Here is a 14,619-nt window from a genome sequence, read left to right on the forward strand (position 1 = left end):
GCTGGAGGTTGGTAGTTCACTTCCAGGATACAACTGTAAATGCTCCAAAGTGCAATGTGCTAAACTCCAATTTACTCCCAATGGACTGCCTTGCAATAGAGTTGTATTGCCATTTGTATGTTAATTTGTGTGTGAATGGGTAGTTGAGAGACGTGAAAGTCAATTTACCACGGATGACGCGATATGTTTACTGACATTTAAGTGCTGAGCTGGCTGTTTCTGGCTCCCACTTTTTTGACGTCTAGAAAGTACCAGCTTTTAGTACCTTTGTTTTGAAAAGCTTTTAGTGTTAACACTCTGTATTTGGCTCATCACTGAGATTTTAGGATCTGTGTTAATCATTGCTTTTTAGGATCTGAACTTTTCTTTTTATTTAAATCTATAGTTAAAAAAAAAATCTCATCAAAAACTTATCAAAGGTTAAAAATTCTATCTTTGCATGTTAGATTTGTTGTTGTATCACTTACTTGGTCATGTGGGGTGGATTTGTATCCTGAGTTGTTTTAGCCCTCAGGTGTCTTCCAGCCAGGATATAGCTGCCTCCCACACATACTGTACATTCATGTGTAAATGTTAGCTTGTGAACATTTGAGGACACAGCATTATCCGCTGTTTATGTTTGAACTTGCGTCATCAGGAGATGTGATGTACAAGAGGTGGGTTTGGGTGCCGGAGCTTAGTTTTGTGTACTTTGTGTGTTTCTGTCTGCGAGCCAGATACATCATATGTTTAAATCTATGCGTGTGTGTATGCACCCGCTTATCTCTATCGTCACACAGGAACTGAACCAACAGAAGACCGGAAGCCTTATCACTTCCAGCACCACCTCAGTGTTTATTCAGTCACGCATGCACGCACACACACACATGCACACACACCTTACAAACATGCAAACACTTGGACATAGTAGTGATAATCGTTTAATTAGTATTCTTCCAACATGATAACAGTAAGTGTGGTGCTCACTCTATAATATTGCAAATGGCAATTCAAAATTGCCATATGCTGTTCATTGTAGTAGTAGTTCTTATTTTTCTTCCGCAACTTGCTTTGAACTTAAACTCCTCCTAGGCTATTAATGAAGCACTAATGACATGTATGTCATCTTATAGGGGCAATGTCAAGGATGGTCAGTCGACCTTTTTTGGCGCCAAAATGTCAAGGTCAAGGTTGCGTCAAGTGTCAAAAACCCAACTTTTCCAGATCTCTACAAATATTTATTTTACAATTTTGGTGGTTACATTAATGAAAAGCTCATATCTCAAGTGGAGTATTTTATTTAATTGGATTGAAGCTGTATGACCCTTCAGTAAAAAGATCAATAGGGGTCAAAGTTGATGACCTCTATAACTTGGCCACGAATTGAGATACAGTGTTCAAACTGGTACCATTGAACAACATTTCCTTTCAATGTGTGACCTTGACCTTTGCTCAAGGTCATTTTTAAGGTCAAGGTCAGTCTTCTGTTTTTCCTGCATTATATAATTTGTCAACAAATCCAGATACATGTCATCATTTTTGCCAATTTTCAATTGCCAAATACTTATTCACCTTGTAAATACAGATCCTGGTTATTATTAAATTGGTATTTTGAAAGATGTAAAAAAGGGCAGAATAATAAGTGAGTGAACATAAATCAGCATGTTCCTCTGTAGCTTTAAACCCAAATGGGCTTTAAAGATGCTTTGTGTTTGCAAAACTTTAAGCAATTTTTAAGCCACCAGATATGATTTTACTTTAGAATCGCTTTAAAGAAAATAACCAATAATGATTGCATTGGTGATAATAATTATCGGTACATATCGATATAGGGTTTTCTGGAGCTAATGAAAATAAGATAACGCTTTGATTGGAGATCAATGTAGTGGCTTTTGTATATAGTTATTATCGGTGGATATTGGAATCTGAAATTTCCCACATTTCTAATATCGGCAAAAAAAACATAATTTTTATGATCAGAGACCTACTATTGTAATGATTGCAACTCACAATAAGGGGAAAAAAGTGGCAGTTAATAATGTCACTAGGATCATAAAGGTTCCAATGTCATTATTTTTCCATCCGTCAGCTATTGAGGGTGGGAAAAAAAAATAGATTTTATGATTTATCGCGATTTTTTTGGGTGCCGATTTTAATAATCGATTCTGCTTCCCAGTATCGATTTTTCATTTTTATTTTTAATCGTATTTTTCACATTTTTGTGGGTGACCACTGGGTGGCGGTAATGCACCAACAAGTGAGTGCAACCACTAGGAAGAGTTGCAGCGGCTCTGATTTCCCTTTGGCAAACAAACCAACAACCGTGAATAAACCTGCACCTGTACGATTTTAATCAAAAGTATGGAGATGCTTTTGATCGATTCCATGGTGAACGTATTTAGACATGACCAAAGCTGTATTAAACTCTGTTCCAGACAAATAGCGTATTGTGTAACGCCACGAACATTACTGCTAAAGCTAAAGCAAGGGAAATAAGACACCTGGCAGCAGACCAACAGACCCTGGATGGGATGTTGAATAAACTTATCCAGGTAATGAAGCCATTGAAGGTGGCTACGTGTGTTATGTCAGATGAGGCGGCAGGATGGTGGCTGCTGCGTCGTGGAGCAAATCAGCTGTGTGCCGTGGTGCGCACGTCAGCTGCAGCTTGTGAAATGAAACTCTGACAGACGTCAGAATGTTGTCTACGCTGCTCAACTATTTTAACACTGTCCAGCGTAAAGCCACAGTTTGATCACACTATAGAGTAAATAACAAGTGTAACATTGATGACAGATGATGATGATGATGACGAGTGATGTGCGCTGATCATCTCTGAATGTAAGAAGTTAATAAAATCAGGTTTTCCACACAAACAACAGTTAATCTGTCGTTAATATGAGGGGAAAAGAGAGATTTTTACCGTGGCTCAGACAGAAAAATGAGGCCGATCTTCACACTGCAGTGCATTGTGACTTCTCTTTTGGAGCAGCCTAACTACCTACAGTAACTACCAGCATGTTGAGCAGCTGGTAGTTAGGTAATTAGTTTTTTTGAACACAGTGTTTACCTCCTTTCTGATGGAGGTTTTATTTTATTTATTTCAGTATAAATAATAATAAATAATGTTAAATCAGTGAATGACTGAATGTGATGTGCATTGTTTTTTGGAACGGTGACTTATTTCTAGAAGTTTAGGATTCAACTTATGTGTTTGGATAAGGAAAAGATTGCGATAAACGTCACTGTAGAATTGCAATACTTGTAAAATCAGAATCGAATCGGCACCCAAGAATAGGGATTAAAATTGAATCGGGATGAAAAGGTATCGTTCCAGCCCTATCGGCAATTAATGGATGCCTTATATGATAACAGACACGAGAGCACTAGGTTTCCACTAATGGGACACAAACTATTTTACACTATCTTACAAAAATGTGGTGCTACGCCCCTGGCCACACATTTAAATGTTCCTGTGTATTCACTATAATAGTTGATTCAAAAATTACACTTATCATATGTTCCTATTTTTCACAGTGAACTGAAATTGGGAAAACCAAGAGAGAAATTGCTGCATAGTGGCAGAATCAACAGGTGTACTTTCAATCAGTTTTTATCGCAGAGATGTACACAGGTGCTCAATGCAATAAAATAAGGACTTTGTATGCAAGCCTTTGTGTTGACATGTTTTTGTGGTGGCTGTGAGTGGCAGAAGGCAGAAAAAGTGCTTGTGTCCTTTAGAGACACGACAGATCCGTCTGACACTCACGATTACATTTTTGGTAAAAGGAATGAATGCATCAGCAAAAGCCCAGGTGAAGAAACAAAAATGCTAACACTATGTTTTTAGTTGAGTGTTGTTAAAAGGTTAGAACAAGAGCTTGCACAAAACAATGATTGTGTGCATGAGTTGTTTGACCTCACTTTACTTTTTACTGACTGTACAAAACGGTTAGCAATACTCAAATATTTTATTATGTATTTTCATTTCTGAAACGAATTGACTGCACTTATGTTATAATGAATGTTTTCCTAATTAAAGCTTTTAAATGCTCCAATATTTGCTGAGGTGCTTTTACTGCTGCACTGCACTGACCTGTTTGCTGAGTCCCAGGAGGCTTCATTGGGTATCTCCGTAAACAGTTTAGTGCCATTCTTCAATTACCTGGAAAATAAGACACCATAGGGGAAGAGGTTACAGGTATGTGACCAGAGTAAACTTACTATACAGGGTTTGTTACATGCAAGGTGGCTACAATGGCTATCACACAGATAGCACGTATACGTCTCACCGATGTCGGCCTCAGATCGTGCGTCGGTTTTCTACTCCTATTGCGTCATTTTGTGTAATTTTTTCCCCTCAAATTGGTGATACCGCAAAATTGTAGAACTGTAAAATGTCACTTCCATGAAGCTGTTTTGTGCTGGGGCTCTTTTGGCTATGCTGCTGAAAATACATTTATGATCATGAACTGTCTCTCTTTATTTTGTCCACACATAACAAGCTATTTAGTGGAAGTATATTGGTTGGTGTTTGTTGTTGTGATATTGCCATATGTCTATCAGATTTAAGTAAATACTCGACTATGGATATGGAGATATTTATACTAATTGAGCTAAATAAAGGTTAATATAAGCTGTAGAGCCCGCTCTGAGCATCTTTAATTCATCGGCCAAACACCGATGTCTCCACAACGTCTTTACAATCTCCATATTACGTCTCTCCGATGCAATTTCATTCATCGTGCCGACGTCTGCGAGATGTACACTGTGTGCTATCAGGGAAAAATGTATTTCTGGATTGACACAGACAATGTTCCCATTGGTTAAAGTGTTTTGCTTTCAAATTGCGACATAAATGCTTTAGAAATATTCAAGCGAATTATCTGTACAGCACTTGCCCTGACTTTAAACAGACAAAAATATCCACTCCATTGGTTTATGAATACAGGAAATCCAGTATTTGTTTTTAATGCACAATCTTTGTAAATCAATGCATTATCTGCCTGCATGCACATTTGGACTCTTGGCAATTAAAATTGCAGCAGCTCATTGTCAGTATTTCTGTGAATACAATTATTATTATTTTTTAGTTTGAGGATGTGCACAATGCAGTTAAAATGCTAAATCAGAACCACAGTGTGCCAAAAAAAAAAAAAACTACACCCATTTGCAGATAAGCTCTTACTTATTGCACAATTTGCATTAATGTAGTCAGCGCAAAAAAAGAATGTCAGCTAAATAATTAATTAGCAAATGTAGCCTACATATGAGCATATGAGAGTGAAGACAGGGTGGGGCTGATGAGAGGGAGGTGAGACCAGAGAAGGTAGAGTGAGCTTAGCAGAGAGTCCTCAGACAGAAAGAGAAAACGTGTTGTTTCTAAAGCACAAACACTTGCATGTTACACATACATAGTCTAAATAAGAAGTGTTTGTAAATTGTGACAAAAATATCACTCTTTTTTTTTTTTGCTCTCCCATTGATAGATATATTTATAAATAAATACTAAATGCATCAATTTTATATAGCGCTTTTGTGGACACTCAGTCGCTTTACAGAAATAAGGGATTATTCTTTCACTCCACACTTAATGGTGGTAAGCTACTGTTGTAGCCACAGCTGCCCTGGGGCAGACTGACGGAAGTGAGGCTGCCAAAGTGTGCCATTGAAAACTTGAATGCTTTTTAATGTGCACACTACAGCACATCAACTTCCTCGTTAAGCCTTTCACAATAATATCGCTAAATCCCTAAACTAAACCATTTTGCAAAACAACCAACCCTATATTACCCAACTTATTTTTTTATTTAAAAGAGCTGTTTTGTTATAGATTTAGCATTTGCTAACTGCTACTTCTTCAATCAGACAGGAAGTTGTGCCCAACAGTAGCGGCTGGCCAATAGAGGGCGCTAGGGCGCCGCCCTACCACTCACCACATTTGTTTGAGACATAAAAAGATAAAAATGAAAAATTAATAATGAATTAAAAATACTATGAAACAAATTTACATCTGTATTTAGATAATCAGAATAAATATTATATAGATAACGATGATGAGTAAAGTTGTTTTGTTAATCTGTGTTGTCTGATTGGTTACGTGTTTCTGCCCTTGAGAGCACAAATCTTTACCCATTCGCTTTATTAAAAGTTGTACATGCGCTGTAACTCCTCTCCAATACAAGCGATTGGGCTATGTTGGGGCGCAGCTTTTCTACGCCCACAGTTGAATGCAGCTGGGTAATTTACACAACACTACCTCCCCCCAGGGGGTGTCGCTGATGTCACTGTCACCTGTCATAAAGTGACTGATTGACAGGTGAAGCCGTGGGAGTTGGAGACGATAGAAAACAAAACAGAGAAAGAGAAATTAAATAATTCAGTGAAGTCACTGACATTAATACCGTTTGAGAGGAGAACATATGAGGAGAAGCTGCAGGTGAAAGAGCTCGGACCTGATAGGCCGAACATTATAATTCATCAGCAGTCCAAAGACACGAGGCAACAATACACTGTCTTTTTCCAGAACGTGGTTTACAATTAAGGCCTTGCTAACAGGTTATTCTGCTTTCCCTGCCTCCTTTTTCAAATGTTAGGATCAGCATGGATATAGACGGGTATGACTGATTTAAAGAACTTTTCAGAAAAGGTGAAGAAATATGGACAAACAAGGAACAAACTAAATTAGATTATTTCAAATCGTGAATATGACCATATTTTGTAAACTTAAATTATATTTTGTCAAGTCTTGAATTATGTATGTTCATTTACCGCTTCCTTTGTCACCCCCCTTTTTTTAAATTTAATTACTTGTGGTGCACAACGTGGAGGCTACACTGCGGAGCTTCTGTAAACAGTGTTCCGCTCCAGAGAATAATAAGTTGGTGACAACAAACTTGTGGGCAATTTTGGCCCCTGGAACAAGGTTTTTATGGGCGTTCTTGGCTAAATTGAGGGACAAATGGCCTGTGGCCCTTGCTAATTTCCGACATGGGTATTTATTGTTTATATTGTGACATGACATTCTTAACGGTGAGGATGTTTTTGACGATATATATTGTGAACACACAGTCAGGAAAACAAACTTAGATTCTAGTACAGCTCAGTGATTAGTAGAGCACAACTTTTCTTGAGCCAAGCCATTAAAGCACAGAGGAAGCAGCAGGATATCCTCTATTTTTTGTTATCTGGAGAGTTGCAGCGCTGAAAATGCAGGCAGAAAAGTTATATGCAAATAGAGGGCAGAATGGAATTCTTTGGATTTAACATGCCTTCAGGTTTCATCTTGTTGACTCTGCCTTCTGTTGGCTTCCTCCCTGTGTTGTGCAAAAGCTGTGGTGTTACACTGATACTGTGCCGTGCCTCAGACAAATGTTCAGTCAAATGATAAGCTGTCTTCTATCAGACTACTGTTGCAGGGATCTGTAGATCCAAATGTGCAGACTACAATGTGGTGGCAGAGAATTTGTTTTCTAGCTTCATATCAGGAAATGCAAACTTGAGACAGAAATGTTTGGCAGGGTTTAAAACCTTTTTATAGGCTGTGAAGAACTGTAAATTTTTTTTGGTGTGACTAGGAAGTCGTTGATACTAAAATAAAAACGTATTTTAATCAAAAACAACTAAACATGTCAAGTTATAGAAACACTTCTTCGATATCGCAATTGTTGCATATATTGACCTTTTTGGAGAGTTTCTGCTTGAATTTCTTTGCATGATGTTAGAATGGCCTCCCAGAGTTGCTGTTTGCATATGACCTGCCTCCCACCCTCATTGATCTTTTGCTGAATTATGCTTCATATGTTCTCAAAAAAGGTTGAGGTCAGGGGAGGATGGGGCCCACACCATGAGTTTCGCTCCTTTTATGCCCATAACAGCCAATGTGTGCGTTGTTATCCATGAAGATGATTTTGAAACAGATTACAGTTCTTCTTTATGCACCATGGAACAAAGTGGTCCGTCAGAATCTCTGTTTACTTTGCCGAGGTGACTATTACCAGCTTTATCTCTATGATTACGGCCCAAAACATGACTCCTTCACCTCCTTGCTGATGTTGCAGCCTTGATGGGACATGTTGGCCATCACCAATGAGCCACTGCTCCATCCATCTGGACCATCCAGGGTTGCACGACATTCATCAGTAAACATGACTGTTGAAAAATCAGTCTTCATGTATTTCTGGGCCCACTGCAACCTTTTCTGCCTGTTAACATTGGTTAGAGTTGAATGAGTAGGTAAATAAAAAGTAGAGTTATGCACAACTTAAAGTTTCTTGAGGATCCTACATCTTGAGGTTTTTTGGACTCCAGAGGCAACAGCAGTTGAAAATACCTGTTTGCTGCTTTGTAATGGCATTTTATGAGTTGCTTTCTTAATTCAATGAATCCGTCTGGCAGAAACCTTCCTCAATTGTGCTTAAATATCTACTGGAGCACAGAGATGCTTTTTCTTTCCCATACGTCTGGAAACCTGTAGCCTATTTAATAATGTGGAACGTACTTCTCAAGCTGTTCCTTTAATTGGTCTCACCTGGCAAACTAAAGAGCCCTGAGACACAATGATGATGATTTCCTTTGTTTGGTATGGACAACAGTTACATTAGTTACCCTGATTAGCGTGATTAGTGTGCATTAGCACGTGCTAATTTACAACACTTGTCCACAGGAGACTTTTAAAAAGGTTAAAAGTAACAGAAATGATAAGAAAGCAAGGAGGAAAATTACACTGCACAAAACATTACAAAAAGAAAAGCAATATTCAAAGTTAAATACAGTCATTAGTCACAGGGCAGAGACAACATGGGCAAGTGAGAAACCAGGTAAAACTATTAATGTGAACACTGTTTAGATTTTATACCATCCATAAGTTTAGTTGAAAAACCAAACATTTAATAATGATGACGCTTAAATCCAATTTGCATAATAATTTGGAACGCAGTGCATTTCTGAAGCAAAGTTAGAAAAAAAATACAGAATTTATTGCATCAGCGGGTATTATTGTTTGTTGTATCCCTCTGTATTGTGACTTATTTTCCCAGTCACAGTTTGTTTGTGTGTTTTTTCTGCCCGACACACAGGCTGCACTGAACATTACAGAGCTGTTATCCATAATGGTTTTCTCCTTACTGTTGGCCTAGGATTTCATTCTAGTAACCTGATTGCCTTTTAGATATTCTTGGTGCCACATTTGTCTCAATTTTAACTCAATATAGTTCAAACCTGGTACTACCTGGAGTCTGACGAGCAGCAGTGAGCAGAGGGAAATGTCCTCATATCAGAAGACAAAAAGGAGAGAATGTGTGCGTTAAGAGTGAGGAAGAAAGAAGGAGAAAATCAGACTTGAGGACAGGAGGAGGTTGTTTTGACCAGGTTACCACAGCAACTGCAGGTTTCTAGCTTGGCCTTTCTCATCTCCTTGATCATGGACTTTGATAAAGATGAAGGTGTTTGTGAGTGCGGGTGGGGGGGAGTTTACCCTTTTCTCTCTCCCCTTATGAGGTCCAGTACCCTACATAATACACATTTACACAGGTTTTACAGACCCTGGAGTAATACTAAAATTTGAAAAACAAGATATTGCTCTAGTCACAAATGTTTTAATTATGATATATTTCAAGTTATGCTGGTTAGCTGTAGTTTGGAGCTATAGTAAATCAATGATAGTCTCTGTAGGGGGTAAAAGCTGACCTTCATGTTGTACACATTATGTATCTGTGTGTGTTTGTACTGAGCCATCATCCAGTCTGTTATTGAAAATGACATTTGTCCCAGTTAATAATTTTTTTCACCCTCCTATAAGTTACTGAATCAGCATCAAGGAAGAATATCTGTAAACAAGAGAAAATAGAATTGGATCTCATTTTATTGTGAGGCGGTGGAAGGAGACAGAGCAATGAAAAGGATTGGAGAGCGATACGGACAGGAGAAAGATGGGAGTGGACTGGTGAGGGGAAATTGGTGGGGAAATGATTTTTGATTTCCTCTGCTGTGCTGAGGTTATTGGGTAGGCAGCAGAACGGACTAGATAGCAGAGACATACAGAAAGACAAACAGGCCATACTCACGCCATACTCACACCCTCATCAACACCCACTTTGTCAGGAATTAAGTGCAATGGGCAAGGCTGGGTTTCCGTAATCATGAGATCAAGTGTTTAATTGTGGCGAGGAATCACTTCCCTAATCCTTTAATCTGTTTGAAGTGCACCACTGCTTATATATATATTACACTTAAAATGTCCTATAACAACTTGCATTAAAGCAACAGTACATACTTATCTTTGTTTTAACATCATTTTACTGTATATTATAATAGGTGACCAAGTATTATATTTGAATAATGTTACAATGCTGCCCACCATAAGTTCACTAAGCAGTCATTTTGCAGTTGATTTAATTTGGATTTAGCCAGATCCATGAGAGATGAAGGAAAAAAAGCGTGGAGGAAAAATGTTGTGCAACTGACTCGTTTTATGTTATATTTAAATGTCCTGCTATCGAAACATGTAACCTTACTCCCAAAACACATGTACACATGCCCCATACAGTGTGTTATTTACCGTTGTATCACTTTCATGTCACTGATGATTTCCCATTGGATTGGATTCTGCAGAAACAATACAAGTGATCTGCTATAAATACATGTTGGAGTGCACCTGAGTACGATGTGCCAGAGTGCTTTTATTTCTTACATAGTCACTCAAGAGGAAATGCATCTACAATGACAGGACTGGTACACAGACTGATGTTAGTAGGAAGAAAATGTGTAGGAAATTGGAAGAGAAATAAGAAAGGAAGGAAGAAGAAAAAGGAAAGTTGTCCTAGTTGGGTTAGACCTCACTCCTTCTCTCTGTGTTTCTTTTTCCGCTCTTTGTCTTATTTATCCTGTTTTATAGAGGACACACGCGAAGATGTGGAATTCTCTCGTCTTTGGACCAACTGTTTCCTTTGAAATGGAAACAATGAGCTCATTGGTATTCCTTATAGAGATGTGGAAGTGTGTGTAATAGAGAAGGAGAGCAGGAACACTTGTAAGACTTTGAAGTCAGTGTTTGGGGGGTGGGTGGGATGATGTTGTATTTGATGCGGGACCTAAATGAAGTCAGCAAAGAAGTTGCTCTTTATTTCTTTTCCTCTGTGGCAAATTTACGATTAGTGTACCCCTGAGAGAAATTCACGCCCAGATACAGAAATTGCTTTCCATTTTAGTCCTCAATCCTTATAAGCAGAGGGCACTCTGCAGTCGCACCTGACATTCATTCAAATGAGGAAGGGACTACAAGCTCATGCTGCATTCAGTTGCTGTCAGGAGTTTGCTTAAATGACAACCACTCAAGGTTACAGAATCATTGTGCATTGGGCATATCAGTGCATCTCACACTAAGGTCTTAAGTGGTGTCCTGGCTGAATCAATCTACCTATTATTACATTATTATGTCCCCACAGCTATTAGAAACCATCTTACTGATACAGAAATGCTGCAAATCAGGTCATTGCATCACAGAAAGGTCAGTTATGGAGCCAGAACAAGTCCTCGCATGAAGCAAGACGGAGAAGGTGACTGTCTCAACTCAAACACAGGTCAAGAAATATTCAAAGTCAGGTCTGCTCCCAATTTGATTTTCAACTCTCTGTCAGGCAGGGGGCCAACCACTCATTAATGCTGAGTGTTGTTTGGTTATTTGTACACTTGGGGGCACTCTGACAGCAGCTCTTATGAGTAAGAGAACAGAGTTAAACTCAGAATAAGGAGGATGAAGAGTGAACTGAAGGAAAACAGAAGGAAGAGGCTAAGTGAGATAATATGTGTGACTGGGGACAGCAGAGGCCAGACATGAGCCAGGCCAAACATGTGTAATTAAGGTTTGTTTGCATAGGTGACGCTGTGTGCTGAGGCCACGTGTGCACATTTGTCGCGCATGTCTCTCACATAAATGTGTGTGCATGCCATAATAGTGTCTGTTGCTGCTGTGTAAATCTCATTGTTTATTCAGAAGTGGAAACTGGGGCTTTGTTACAGACCTTTTAAAATGGTTTTGGGGAACCTGCTGTGAAGTGAATGAAATGTTTCTTTTGTTCTGCATTGAAACACTTTAAGTTATTTCTCTCACTCCTCATACCGTGTGTTTTTGCAGCTGAGATCTCGACCGTAGTGGCGAACAGAAGATTTGTTGGTCATACATTGGATTGAAGTCTAAAGGTTAAATGCAGAATAAACTGTAATCCAATCTGTCTCCTGAGTCCTTCTTCAAACCAATGTCCTGCATGTCCTTCCTCACTGCATTCATCAACCTCCTCTATGGCCTTCCTCTTCTTCCCTTGACAAGTAGCTCCAACCTCAGCATCCTTGCCCCTACACAGTTATCATTCCACCTACGTGACCAAATCCTTTCTCAGTCTCAGCCACTCGTTCAAATTTTCCACCAAACTGTCCATTACTAGCTGTCCCCAGGAAAGCCTCTTCATCCTCTGCTTTGGCACCTGTGGTGTAGTCTCCTGTCTCCTCGTCAGTGTCAGCATCACTAAACCATACAGCATGGCTGCTGTCACTTGTGACCTGTAGACTTAACCAAGCTAGGACCCTTCTGTCACATATTACTGTACATCTTCACATTCATTGTCAAACTTACCACGTTTTAACTCTGCTTACCTTCTATCCTCCACCTCTTTATGTATGCTTCCTTTTTCCAGTTTCTCCAAAACCTGCTCCCACTCCTAAAATGCTGCGAGACAATTGGTATAATCCCACCCCGATTTTGAAAACATCTTTCACACCGACAGCACACCTCAGTGCTTTATACATGTCCTGTACTATTCTGACGTATATCTATCTTTCCTACCCTACCCTGACTTTCTCCTGTATAGTGTCACACTTCTATTTTTAATGCAGTGATCACATCTGTCGCCAAACTGCTGCTGACTGACCCTGGATTTCCACTGGATGCGTATCTGCTCCAAAACTGCTCCGCTGCCTAACTGCAGCGCAATCTGCTGTCCAACAATACCCACTGCCTACGGTTTTACTGTGTATCTGTTGCAAAAGGATTCAGAAGATACTCGCGCAATATATATTTGTGATTCAACCATGGATAAATGCAATATTTATATGTGAAATACGATTTTGCAAGTGCTGGGATCAGGCCAACCCTGATATCAACGGAAAGGTCTGAGTGCTTGGTTTTTGGGTAGTGTCCAAATTGTGCCTGCTAGAGCCAAAACGCACAATTTTGAAGCTAAATTTTTTTTTTTAGTTTTGTCAAAAATGTGGTGTCAGTGGACAGGTTTTATTTCCCAGAGTCCGAATGTGTGCTCTGTTTTCGGATTGAGTCGGAAATGGGCCCGCTGGAGCCCCTGGAAGGTCGGTGTTTTCTTCTGCCAGATGTAACCTCGGTCAAAGGATTGAATTACAATTTGTCTTGAACACTGAATATTTTATTTTAAAAATAATCCTGATATTTTATTCTGTCTATGCACTACTTCCTGTCCCACACAGGCTTATTTTGGTTAAATTACTGCAGCACAGCTCCGGCGTCCGGCAAAAATTGAAGGTCTGCATATAGGCTGTAGAGGGCTCCAGCATGCTGTAGTAGTTACACAGCTGTGCTGGAACAGATTCCGATGCGGTGGAAACTTGACACATTATCTTCAATGGAAACCAATCAGCTGCGTTGCAGTTTTGGAGCAGTTACAGATGCAGTGGAAATTGGGGGGATCTTCAACTTTTCTCACATCTTATGACAAACTACCTCGATTCCTCTGTAGTTTGGGAGTTTGTTTTCAAAGATTGGAATCAGTGTACGTCTTCTCCACACCTCACGTATTCTCCCAAAACCTTTACAATTTCTACAATTTTACAATTTAATTTAGCAGACGCTTTTGTCCAAAGCGGCGTACAACACAAGCAAGAATTTAGACTGGAAAAAAACTCTTAGTAAGTGCAACAAAGTGCTTCAAGTTTGCTTGGCCACAGGTGCCTTTAGTCACCACAACAAATTCCACTACTTGCTTTGACTTTTCCAATTCCATCCTTTTTGGCAAAACCCACCACCATCTGTTCTTCTGCTTTCATCTGCTTTAAGCCGTCGCTCCCCAACACGTCGTCCTTACCTCCAATCCCTTTTCTAACATGTCCATTGAGGTCTGCTCCAGTTAAGACTCCCATCCCCAAGAAGGCTCTGCACCACTTTGTTCCTACTTTTCCTAGTCTTCCTCATCGCCAGCTGTCTCCTGACTTTGCTCCATACTCTCCTTCCTCAGTCAACAGTAGCACACTTTCCATCTGTTCACCAAATGCACCTGTTGTGGCAGTTATTCACCTGGGCCTAAACAATTTGGTTTGGATATTGCTTCTGTGATATGCTTATTTGAGCTAGTAAATGTTTTACATCCGATACCTTTCCTGATGCAACCTTACGTGTCTCTAAAAACATGAGGATATAAACATATGTACTACACATACATAAAATGTATCCACATTTTACAATGCATTAGTCACCTAATGTACTCTAGGTCAAAGCAAAAACTTTGCCTCTCCTACTTTTTTTTTTTTTTTTGTCAATCCAACCCTTGAATATTCAAAAGTTTAAATGAGAATCTTTTACTTCCTTTAGAAAGTTATTGTCATATTACTTTGTTGAAAATT

The 14,619-nt window shown here is 39.3% G+C and overlaps 1 protein-coding gene across 1 annotated transcript in view; it reads left to right on the top strand.

The window, feature by feature from the left end:
* Positions 1 to 14,619, top strand: part of pde2a (phosphodiesterase 2A) — a 205,862-nt gene that overhangs the window by 38,549 nt on the left and 152,694 nt on the right. The window lies entirely within an intron of this gene.

The sequence above is a fragment of the Gouania willdenowi genome, chromosome 13 (assembly GCF_900634775.1).
Source record: "Gouania willdenowi chromosome 13, fGouWil2.1, whole genome shotgun sequence".
Taxonomy (NCBI): domain Eukaryota; kingdom Metazoa; phylum Chordata; class Actinopteri; order Blenniiformes; family Gobiesocidae; genus Gouania; species Gouania willdenowi.